General features: G+C 42.4%; 1 protein-coding gene and 1 long non-coding RNA gene across 8 annotated transcripts in view; both read right to left on the reverse strand.

Annotated features, from left to right (window-relative positions):
* The window catches only part of CNNM2 (cyclin and CBS domain divalent metal cation transport mediator 2), a 1,019,413-nt gene that overhangs the window by 985,058 nt on the left and 21,474 nt on the right, over positions 1–12,881 (reverse strand). The gene's annotated exons all lie outside the window — the stretch shown is intronic.
* LOC146867677 (uncharacterized) lies at positions 6,152–7,082 on the reverse strand. Its single transcript, XR_014961894.1, has 3 exons — positions 7,030–7,082; positions 6,779–6,914; positions 6,152–6,483 (listed from the first exon to the last, which is right to left on the reverse strand). It is a non-coding gene; the product is annotated as an uncharacterized LOC146867677 (long non-coding RNA).

Below are 12,881 nucleotides of genomic sequence, written 5' to 3' on the forward strand. Positions count from 1 at the left end.
GTGTACCGATCACTTCTTCAGGTTTGCACTTACTAGCTCGAGTCATGTTTAGTGCTGAGGACTGGCATATGGAGAACTAACTATTATACGAGCTATGTCAACCGGAACATGCTTTGAGGTGTTTTCAGTTGTTTCTATTGCGTTCATATTTCCAGTCAAGACCGGTTTCTGCGGTTTGTTTTCTCTCCCTTGTATGGTGCATGAGACAATTTTTCGAAACAATTGTAGGGAAGGAGCTGCTGTAGCCTGGCTGTACACATTGGTGGTAATAAGTTTGCACAGTTTGGTTGAAGGGAATTGGGTGGATTAATGATTCTTAAATCGGCTCGGCTGGCATATGTGCTTCCAGCGGAGACATGGCTGCATGAGCCCCAGGAGAGTTTGAGGGTGTGGTGGGGGGTTCTCTGTTGAAGCGCTTCATTAATTGGTTAAGCGCCTGAACATAAGTTTCATTTAACTGCTCAACACAGGCCTCTGAGTATCATTCTACAGGGCTGCCTTAAGGATGAACATGCTTTTCAGCCAAATAATGTGTATTTTTTGTGTGCAGGTAATGAGCAGGGGTGTATCACAGGCCCCTGCAGCCCCTGCAATACAGGTGCCCCCCCCCTCCAGGGAGGCTCTATTCAGCCCATGGCCAATAAATATTTGTGGAATATGGGATACTTGGGCCCTCATCAAATTCTGCGGGGTGGATGACATCAGTTTGCATTATGCCACTGGTAAGGAGTTGTTTGTTTAGGCCTTGTTTTCCTTTGCAGCGCAGGCATCATTTGGGGGGAGTCCAGTCAGTAGCTGAACTATCTGACCTGTGGCAGTGCGGGCTCATGTTTGGCAGTGAGATTTCATGTCCCATTTGCATCTAAAATACTTTCTTGAGGTTGGAGATTGACGCTGTTGTGGCTGTTTCTAGCGTGGGGTTGGCTGGGTGATCCATTGTGTTTGGACTGATGGGGTTGTGAAGGATGCAGTCTGCACCAAGGAATCAAATACTGGTCAAGTTGCCCAGACCATCTCTTTTCTGGGTAGCAAGGATTCCTACAGGGTATGCTTTTGGCATGGATATTTTAGAATAGCATCTGAGCAGATCTGTCTTCCTCTTTTAGAGGGAGCTGAGGAGTAAAATGTTGGTGATCCTTTATACTACATGATGGGTCTCTGACATGTTCTGGTAATACTGAAAGAACCTGGGTAGGAGTTAGTCCATAAGCTCACAAAAGTCATATATCGGTGTGATTGAAACAGTTACGGCGGCTTGTATGAAGAACAGAAAAATCTATAATATTAAGTTGTTGATTGGTGAATTTAATTGACATTTTTTTACTGTCATTGCAAATCATATTTTTGCTAATAATTACAGCCGGAGCTGTTAATCTGTAATCAAAGAATTCTGTCATGGGTCAGTTCTTAAGTTAATTGTCTCTGGTTTAGTGGCCTGCAAAGGACTCCCAGGGTGCCCTCCTTATCATATTTCACACAAAAATATGTATCAGCATCCCTTGCAACACAGTCCACCATTAACTGCCTGATTTGCAAATTTGAACATAAACTGTTCATACGTCAAACCGCTCAAACGTTTTAAATACTGAACATAGGGTTCGATGCAGCACTTCGTAAACGACATCTAATCACCTTTGAACTACAGATCGCAAGATTTAGATGTTAAAGAGTGGAACATGTTACCCAAGAGGTGTAAACATACTCAATTTGCAGACTGAGGGTAAGGGTTTTGTCTGCAGAAGGAAGCAGAAACTTTAACAACTTACATACAAATCAAACACGGCAGACAGAATGATTACTTTGTTAATATAAAAATGTTTCGTTTCCGCTGTTTGTGCACATCACAGTCTTCTGGTCTAAAAGCTGCAGTTACTTTAAGGGGGCACTTGACATTGTAGAAGAATGCCAAATATGTTGGCATCATGCTACACAGCCAGTAGTGAGTGCTTGAGGAAAAAAATAAAAAATGGATACACCCCTCTGTTGTACCCAGGTGAATAGTGTTAAATTACAGCTACACCATCTTTACATAAACTAAAGAATGACGAATGGTTAAATGGATTTTATCACTGTGTATACTTAGATGTGTCTTGCTGTTATAAGTAAAACACCTAAAACAATTACATATATTGATATCCCACCTCACTGAAACGGTCTTAAGAGATCACGACAGTCAGTGTCTGAGGTTAGTTGTTAAGTAACCTGGCTTCTGGTGCAGCCTCAGTTCCGAATAACAAAACAAGCAATGTTTAGATTTGGGAAAGGTTTCTATGGATTAGTTCTTCAATTAGCTCTATGAGGGCCACGTTTTCAGCAGTTTATGAAATTTAAATAAGAGGTCCTATGTTAGAAATGATCAATATCTGGTACAAAACAAACTTGAAAATTAACAGATTTTGCTATGCAGGATCGAAAATAGAGGTCAGCATTTTAAATTCACCAACGAAATACAACAAAGCTGAAGCAAAACTGAAACCGGCTATAGCAGCTGCAAGGCAGAGTTTCTTGCACCATCATGCACAGGGCATCCCTTGGAAGGACTCCTGGGGCATTACTGGTGGGCCACAACAAGCAAATGAACGAGAAGTTGTGTGTGGACAAGGGAGCAGGAAGAGTAAGGGTGTGGAACCGTTGGTACCATTCACAAAACTGTGTGGTTGGTAGGTTTGGGTGCTTGGAAGGAGACCAAAGATATAGGAAAGGATTATGAATTCTGACCGTGCTGGAAGTCTGCAGCAGGGACGGATGCCAAATGGTGCCAGACTATTTACTGCCCCTCACTGTGAATTACAGCAATGGAAATGGTTTCTCATTGCCACGAAGGTGTGCTTAAGCAACTGCTCCTCATGAGATTCACACTTTGCAAACCAGGCAGAGTTTTTTCGTTAGTTTGTAAAATTGCTAGTCACTGACTGAACAACTTAACACACCTCTACAAAAGTGATGCCCTACCTAAAATCTTCGCTACGTGGCTTTCCCACAACCTAGACCTTGATGGTCTGAGCGCCATTATAAGATTGGTTAAGGTAACATTAGATGACACTGAAAGGAAAGAAAATAAGCAGCTCTTAGTTTATCAGAAATATTTTGATATACCGTTTCACAAGACAAGTATGCTGTCGACCATGTTTCTAAAGACAGGCTCACCAAATGCACTGGCTGCGCTAGTGCCAGTGTAGTTCTAGTTAGGTCTCACTTTCGATAGGAAAGACATTTTATTTCTTTAAAAACGTTGGCACCGTTTGGTAATTCTCAAGAAACTTTCCAAAAAGAATTTCACTCACTTGGGCTCCTTCACGGAAAGTGGTGCACTGATCCCTCAAGCCAAGAAAAAAGATCAACACCAAAACATTGATTTCCCATGTTAATCTCCATAAGAAATCCCAATACAGAAAAAACAGATAACGGAATTATCAAATTTGACAGAAAAGTGGAACTCTGCTCTGAAAGTACACTTCTCATTATTTGATGTAAATCCATTTGGTAGTTTGTGAGAAATTAGTGTTTAAAGAGACTCTTGGTTGATCATGAAGGTTTTAATCTCCTAGAAAAGTTAGTGATATCCAGCCTGTTGTGTGCCAAAATGTAAAAAATACTCTTATCCCATTGGGATTATTTATATTATATGCACAATGTAAGACTACATTACGTTTGGCTGTTTGAAGTGGGTTTGGGGCGTAGGCGGCCCCTACCACGCACAGTCTTCAGGCGTACTTAGAGGGGCTTGGCTGCATGCAAAAGGTTTGCCGTTAAATCAAATGTAGCATATGATCAAAAAACACCAAAATTCTCTGAAGATAAGAATGGTTAAAGTGACATTATACTTAAGTGCTGGAATGAGACCGCAGCTATTGTTAAAAAAATATATAGCTTAGTCAAAAACGACAACTTCCTCTCCTGTCATGTACTGCTTATGACCTCACATATTACATCACTGATAACTTGTTAAAATGAAAAAGGGATGATAATGTGGGTTGGATGTTTGTTTAGGGATGGGTGCAGGACTTCACCAAAGGCCAGTGTATAATGCAACAGAAGTTATCGTTTTTTTTTTTTACTTAACTATTTCGGATTAATTCAGTAATTTTATTTTTTATGTTAGCCCATATCTCAAACCAACACCTGTGTATAGGTTTTTGTTGGTTAATTGCCTAAAGGGTTAAATGGGTTATTGTGGTCACATAAAAAAAATCTGTAGGCACTGGGGCACTGTAAAATCGGTTTCTGGAAGCATGTCCTTGTTGTTGGAATAAATGCTCTTTTAGGGCTTCTTTCCAAATACATAGTGGTGCATAAGAGACAAAAAATGGAGGACTTGTTTGGAACATGAGAAGAGGTGAATGGGCAAGAGAGAGCCACTGACAGAACCAGATGACGTATAGAATGTAACCCCAAGCAAGCTCACACTTCTATGCACTATTACCGAAATGAGATCTGACCTAATGGCAACAACGAGCACTGGAGACACTCGCAAATAAAATGGCAGGCATGGGGAAAGAACATTAGGCACTGGGGAGTAGGCTGGCAGCAGCAGAGGCTTTGCTTGCTGTGGAAGGCCGAGAGGCTTTTAGATCTAAAGTGGTAGTGTTTTACTGCTACACTCTAATCTTGAATGCTTGGATAACTTACACACTGGGCTACTTGTAAGAGTGATGTGTGCCCCCAACTAGATTCCAGAGCAACCTCTATGGGATGAAATGTGTAACATTCGCGGTGACCTGCTGAGGCCGGGGATAGAGTACAGCAGGTGGGGGTGGCTGTGACTAGATACCCTAGGTATACAAAGGGAATAATCTGCCTAGAGGAGGTCCTGTGCTGCTTGACTTCCAGGGTGCTGCATGGAGGGGACAGATACCAAGACTGCAGCAAAAAATGAGGAACAGGATTAGAGGTTTGAGACTAGGAAGCATACTCTTTTGAAAGTAAAGCACAGACTAGCAGCGATGTGTATCCAAGATTGGATGGCTTCCCTGTTATGCTGTAAGTGGAATATGAGAAGAGCGCTCTACCTGATGGGTTTGGAGAGCATTACTGCAATTTGTAACAAGCATTGGAAATGCAATAGGTCTCGCCTTTTTGTTTAAGTTTAAGAAATTTGTTTTGTGAATGGTATTGTTTTTTTTAGTTTTTAAACTTTTTTTTTAACTGCCCAAAAGGTCCCTTGCTTTCTCTTCCTATCGTTACCTACACCTTTATTACACTTTTATAAAGCCAAATTGTGACGGAGCAGTTATGGGCTGTGTGCTCGGTTAACAAAAAAACAAACAAGCATTGGTAAATACGAATGTTGATCTGTTTACTGTGACAATATCTGTAAATTATTGTTTAAAGCTAGTAAAAGATGTAGCTTTTTATTATTTTAATCAAACGTTTTAAAGTACCTATTGTAGCTGTTTAAATTGAAACTGGGGCACAGGAGCTTTCATAAAAATATCCTTTGTGTTTCTGATCTCTGAGGGTCAGGGCCGATTGCGCCATACCTGCTCGTTCTATTCACAGGTTCTGAGTTTTCATAAAATCCAATTAGCAGTGAAAACGTCAGAGGACGTGTATTTTTCTGAACATGGACTTGTTCTGAGAAATAAAGTGGGTGAGGGGTTACTTTCCAATTTCACACGAAACCTATTGAAGGTTTGAAAACACGAGATGCTAAATTTGGAAAGGGAGGGCTAGTGTTTACAATTATAGCTAGAGCGAGTCAAAGAGGGGTTGCGACACGTTTGAACCGTTTGATGTCCAGCATGCGGTTGATTTTTAAAAGGTTGAAAGGCACGAAGATGGAGGGGAAACATGCAATCAGTGCCACATTCAGCATGTCCGAGAGTCACAGCTGCACAATGAGCGCTGTTCATTGGCGACTGTGGCCTTTGAACTACAACTCAAGCAAAATAAACTTCAGAGGGTCCCTGTACTACGAAAGAGGGGTAGGTAGGCAGGGATTAAACAGTTAAAAAAACAGAAATTGTACCCCTAATTAGAAGGAAGCATCTCAATTACCACAGAAGAAGTCAAGAAGAACTTTTTATATATATAGCTTTTTCTTGCATTTTTTATTATAAAAATATAGAAATATTAATCAATATTTTTTGTTTTTACACATACATAATTTAAAATGTTTTTTTCATTTTTGTTCAAAAAATATTCATTGATAGCCAGCTAATAGTCAGGCTGCAATCAACGAGGCAATACAATTAACAGACAAATAAACCACAAAAACATATAAAATTGACAGTCAGTGCAAAAAATAAAGTAGAACACCATACAAATGTTTGAACTATACAAAAAATGCATTAAACATGGAGAGAAAACAACACGGACAATTAAGCCTATCAACAGGTACGCCGACGCGCGTTTCGGAGCCTTCCTTCCTCAGGGCGTTGATGGCGATTCAAAGGACAAGGGAAATTCAACTAAAAGTGACAAATAATCAATACTTCAAAATTGACAGCAAACACTAAACTAACTTTGCCTCGGGAGTGTAATCTGTGGAGGAAGAGATGCCTCTGTTATCCTTTTATACAATACATTTTTCAGCAAAACAATTAATGCAAATATTTAAAAGGAAGCCAGTACACCAGGAGAGTTTAGCACGCAACTAAATAAGTTTTTTAAGAGAAGAATAAAAAGAAGTGATATGGTATATAAGTGGTCAGGGAAAAATTAAGAAAGAAAAAGATAGAAAACTACAGAACCATACATGAGTGACAGGAATATAGAAACACCATGATGAGTGACCCAAGAGTAAAAGACAAATAATAAAAAAAAACACAATACACACTTCTGGGAGTCAATCACAAAGTGGCATCCAGTTGGCCGGGGACTGAAGTGAGCAGAGAATATGTCAAAATCACAGTAAACTCAAGAATTACTCATTATTAGAGAGATCGGCCAGTTCAGCAGTGTATGTAAAAAGACTAAAAGAGAGAGAGAAGATGTCAAAATTAGTATAAAGGGGCCTTCATAGCAAATAACTAAACCACAACTAGCCTACCCTATATTAAAGGTATCAAAAAAATCAAAAGAACTTACATAGAGCAATATAGAAAATCACAGCTCATCGGGTTCAAATCTAGCTGACAAAGATAGGCGCCGTCTAGTTCAGAAAGGAATCGCGGGTAGGTATAGAATCAGGGGAATCTATGAGGAAAAACATAAAGCCCTGATAAAAGGACCATACAAACATATGCCAAAGGATGGTAACGAGTGAACTCGCTACTGTGGTTCATAACGTATGCTGAAGACAAACTATCAAAGTATGTCAGTTAGAGAAATAATGTGTGACCAGAACTTACATAAAAAGGATTAGTGGTTTAGGCGAAAGATAAAAGCCTTAGCCAAAACAAGTCCGGATATGACTGATAAGAATTGAAGCCATCTTACTGATGAGCAAATCACAGGCAAGTCTTACATGGAGGTGATCTATAAAAGAAAACAATAGGTCCTGATGAGTAAGCGCTTAGTGGATATCAAGAAAAAAGAGATAAATGGATAAACTAGCTGTATAGCACATCACGTATCCTAAGTAGAGACTTACTTGGTATGGGATTTAGAAGAAGAAAACCGAGTGAGGCGGATAACGGGCGGCAACCAGTCAATGTCAGCAAAGAAGGATCTAGAGAGTCTCTAGAGAAGAGACCTCTTAAATACTAAAGATGAAGTGAGAATAAAGGCGGGAGAGGCAGATAGGTTCTCACCTGAATTCAATTAGCAAGGTCCAAAGCAACGAAATAGAAGAAAGTCGAGCCCGGGTTTCCTAGCTTTCCATGGGCGCCATCTTGAAACGGTGTATTAAGCAGAAACCACAACAGGAATAGATGTAATTCTACAATAATCAGAAGACCTAATCAAACCAACAACTGATACTCAAGAACGCCTGACGGGACGGAGGATAGTAGTAATGAAATAATAACAAAGTGAAATCCCAAAGAGGTAACTATTCTTAATTTAAAGATACGGGCAGATAGCAGTCGCCATATTGGAACGGGCATTTAACTATATAGTAAGGATAGGAACTATTAACGAAAACACAAAGCAGAAACAGATAAGAAGTCAGCTGACATGAAATACTAGGTGACATCCGTGGATAACCAGGGTAGCAGAACTCTAAATAAAGAATATTAAATCAGTAGGTAATGAAGGCTGAATAAAGATACAAGGAGTACTACCAAATAGACAAGATGGCAAAAATTGGAAAAAGAGGGGGGTATCAAATGAAGAAAATAACCGCAGGACAGTGGCAGAGGTTATCTCAGTAGATCGCATTTTCCCAGGGCAGACATTCGTTGAGGCCAGTATCGAAGGTACGTAGGGTGAAAATCCAAAAAACTTCTCGCTTCTTTCTATATGCTTCAGTGTTGTGGTCCCTAGGTATTTTCACGCGTTCCTGAATGAGCCATTGAAGGTCTTGAATCTGGTGCTGTTTCTCAAGCCAATGTTTGACAAGAGGAGCACCTGACCGTTTGGTATTAATAGAGGATTTGTGTTCGCGAAAGCGGACGCGCATCTCTCTACCGGTCTCCCCCATGTAGCCTTTACCGCAGGGGCACAAGATTAGATAAATCACGTTGGTCGTTCTGCAGTTGGTCATTTCAGTGAAGGTAAAGGTCTTTTTACCCCATATTAGAATAGGAGTGGTTTTAACAAACGGGCATGCTTGACATCCACCACATTTATGGGTACCCTGGACAGCTTGGGAGCCCGTAATGGAACGTTGGACCATAGGATTTTCACTGGGCATGGTGGATTTAACCAAGATGTTTCTAAGGTTCATGTTCCTTCGGAATGCAAAGATAGGTTTAGGGAGATCTTTCTGTAGATTGCCAGAATTAAGGATGTGCCAAGATGAATTGATTGCTTGACGCAATTTGTTATCGAAAGTGGAATGCTTAGTAACACAGACTAATTTCTCTTGAGGATTTTTTCTTTTGGGCATCAAGAGGGCGTCGCGGTCATGGTATTTCGCCCTTTTATAGGAATCCTTAATAATCCTATGCGGGTATCCTCTGTTTTTCAGTTTAGTTTTGAGGATATCTGCATGATACTCAAAAGCTCGCATATTAGTACAGTTCCTGCGGAGACGCAGGAACTGACTAAAGGGGATACTGTCTTTTTGGCTCCGCGGGTGGAAGCTATGGTATTGTAGGAGGGTATTACGGGCCGTAGGTTTAGTATATAAAGATACTTCAATATGGTTATTGTTGGCCTCTAACTACAACTTGAACTACAACTCTACATTGATTCTTGGCTTCTACCTGAAAAAGCTGTCGAAGATGAGCGTTTCAGTCTGTAAGCAGCATCCCACGGCTGGTCAACACACTCCGACCGAGTGTGGCGGCCTGATTGGGTCAAACATCAACAACAGCTATCCACGCTTAAAAATAAAGCCACAATGTGAAGCAGTCGGAGGAGAACAGAATAAGCTAAATAAAACTGGTGAGTTGGTCACTCATGCACGACACAGAAACGCTTTCCACAGTCACGACTTAGATAGACCGCGTTTATCCAACCACTCATTCCACACAGCTTTGCTAGTCCTGGAAGGCGCGTCTGCGGCCAAAAAGGGGTATGAAACACAATATTATTAACATCCATCAATGACATAGTCAGAAGGACTCACTTTATGTTCACAGTTAAAACAAGGCAGCCACTCACGGCGACGACTAACAGCCCACCTTCTTCCAAATAAGCCAAAACACTGTGTCAGCGTGCACAAATACCTACTGAGGGCCGTTCGCCACCGGCACCCGTTACTGCCTAACCCCTGCGCCACGTTTCTCTCCGCTTATAAAGAACTTGCTCCGAGCTATTGCCCTGGGCAGCCATTGGGTCGGAGCCACAGTGATAAAGCGGGACGGTATAATGGCCGGCACCCATCGCAGCCGACCCGAACACCCTTATATCTCCGAACCATGTGAGGACCTTGCCCACAGCAACTCTGAACCCGGAGTAGCCGCACAGTTGTTCTGGACAGCGTGTCCAAATTAGTGAGATAAATAGACCAGGCATGAGTTACTGGCAGGTTAAAAGCTTTTGACAGGCGCAGCCGCACAGTTGTCCTGGACAGCGTGTACAAATAATCAACTGTATTATATGTTAACCATGCCTGCAAGTTCACGCTGATGCATGCCATGCGCGCTCAACCCCGAGCTATCTCGGAGTGGTGTGCACCTTAAATAAAGAAGCCTGGGAAACAGAGAAGAATGGGAAACAAACGCGGTTTTAGAGGAGTAAAGAATGTCCGAGACAGGGGTTGGCAGAGGGTGCCCACAGCTGCCACTCACCCGATAGCTCCAGCAGCACGTCCCAGAGGCTGCTGTGCGCGCGCACACTTCTACATGTTCACAGGCGAGAACAAGGAGCGACGGATGGGTGGCGGCACGACACAGAGCGGGTGGAGGTGGGTAGGGGGTCGACATAGATGTGCATCGGCAGCACCGCCTGGGGTCTGAAGATGAGGTAGAGAGGCCGCCCGAGGCGCATTTTCCAAAAAGCTATCGGCATTGTGAAAAGAAATAGTGCGTGTTGACTAATGAAGGAGATTGTGTCACGCCGCCCGTAAAAGATCCAGTCCACGTGGGCGGGTAAAAAAGTGGACAGGGTGGTAACCAGGAGGGACTATGAAGTCTCTGGGACAATCATACCACCCCGTTTAGCATAATTGGTGATGCAAAAGGACGCGCACCAACGGGCGGAGCACAAAGCGAACTTCTGGAACCGTATTGATTCCAAGAAGCCCTCACATGGCGAGAGCAGCGCATGTACGCTGCTAACGCCAGGCGAGACCTAAAAAGGAGGTTCAAGAGGGGGTGGGCCTGATAACTACTGGACTAGAGTGCTCCTTCATGAGTGAATATGCAGGCAGAAGATAATAGTGCTCTATGAAGAAGTTGTTTTAATTTTAAGTCAAGCCTGTAGGCAGCGTGCATGTCCTATCATTTGGCTACAATCTACTGTATCTATAAAAAAAATATATATATTTAAAAAGGGCCTTTAGCCTGTCCAATACTTGCAATTCTTTGGCATCCTTATCACTCTTCTTTGCTGCCTTCTAATTCTTCAGCCCGTGCAAAGTGTCACTTCCTGCATCACTTCCTTGTCTTATGCAGAACATGAACCAAGTACGAATTGATTTAACTTAATTAGTGCCTGTCCACTACACGCGCTGGGATTGAGGTACTATTTCTTGTTTTTTTGGCACTTTTAATACAGTGCGAACTCAACTCTACCTGAAGATTTTGGGGTGCTTTACATGAGCACCAATTATATTACACAAGTTAATTTCATTTTCTCAATAATAGTCAGACTAACTCCAGGTACAACGCGCCCTGTGATCTGACTTGGCATATTCTCTTTAAAGCAGCTGCTGTGCAACATGGCTGAAAGTTAAAAATAAAAATGCTGCGACATGGAGCACTGCTGCGTTATAGCGCTTTTTAGGTTTTGTCTGCAACGCTTGCGAAATCTCTCGAAATTAAAAAAAAAGAAATAGAGCTTAAAGCCCGTCCATTACTTACCATTGGTTGCCTACCATGGCACTCTCATTTAGTTGCTTCTTACTGGCCGGGCATCCTGGTTTCAGTTTCTCTTCCGGTCGGAATGTTTGTTCTGTGTAGCTTGGAGGAAGTACAGCATCCTGTCCGCAGCCAGTGTCCTTCCACTGGCCACTTGCTTTTAAAGGAACAATTTTCTTTTTTCTTGGCCACACTCCATTAGAGTACATGTGTTTTCCTCCTCCCACTTTTCATATTGTGGTTTGCTATCTCCCACTGCCCTCAGTTGATGTTACTCTCTATCCCCCTCTCCCAGTGTTGTTGTTACAATTAATTGTTCATTCCCTCTTCCGTTGTGCACTGAATCCACAATCAAACCCCCTCTTCCCTGTTGGGCAGGGAGACGCTACAGTCACCATCTTCATGCGTGGCCCACCCACTGCAATACAGACAGTTGTGTCTCTGGCACGAGGGTGCCGGGTCACAGCCCCTATTCATAAAGCAATGTTAAAAGGACAAATAGCTGGCTGCTACCCTGATCTCCAAGCCAAACTGGTGTGGCGTAGTGGGCAAAAGAAGGATGGATTTAACCCAGATCTTTTGACTGGGGGAGAATGTTTGCATTGTCAGCATTTCGTCCATCTTTTGTTTGCGGTAACACTTTTCACCCTAAGTGGGATGGGTATGCCCAGAGGTGGGTCCCGTGCTCACTGCGCCACTGGATTCATGCTAGCCTGGCTGAAGAAGGTTGACATACCCTGAAACCGGTTCCAGGATACTTGTTTCCAGTCCAGGGAGGACCTGGATTGGCAGTTCGGTCTGGACTGTTCCCATGGGGCACAGGGTCAAGACTGATTTACATATGGCTGGGTCCAAACTGGGGTGGCGTAGTGGGCAAATAACGATGGATTTAACCCAGATCTTTTGACTGGGGAGAATGTTTGCATGGTCAGCATTCCGTCCATCATTTGTTTGCTGGCATGCTGCACGGAGGCGGGAGAGACCTTGTTCTTCACTAGGTACAACCAGACCTTACAACACGGGACTAACGGCTTAGACCGAGGTAAAAAAAAACACTACTCTCAACATCAGTGGAGATTCTTAACCGCCAGGAGTACGTGGCTCTGGTGATTTTTCTTTCTGGTAGAAGTCGGGGTGACAGACAAAACATAGTAGGAGAAGACATGGTTTTCTGGTCGTTAAGATAAAAAATAAAAATAAATTCCCTGGGTCAAAAGACACACATTCCAGCTCAGACTTACTTAATGCAAATCTGTGTTCAACAGCAAGCGTTCATGCAGCATTTTCAAAGGGTAAGAATGAGCTGTGTTGCTGGCTAATGAAAAATGTCCTAGCTAACGTAACGGAAAGTTTCAATTCTATTAAGGACTC

This window comes from Triturus cristatus, chromosome 1_2 (genome assembly GCF_964204655.1).
Source record: "Triturus cristatus chromosome 1_2, aTriCri1.1, whole genome shotgun sequence".
NCBI classification, from domain to species: domain Eukaryota; kingdom Metazoa; phylum Chordata; class Amphibia; order Caudata; family Salamandridae; genus Triturus; species Triturus cristatus.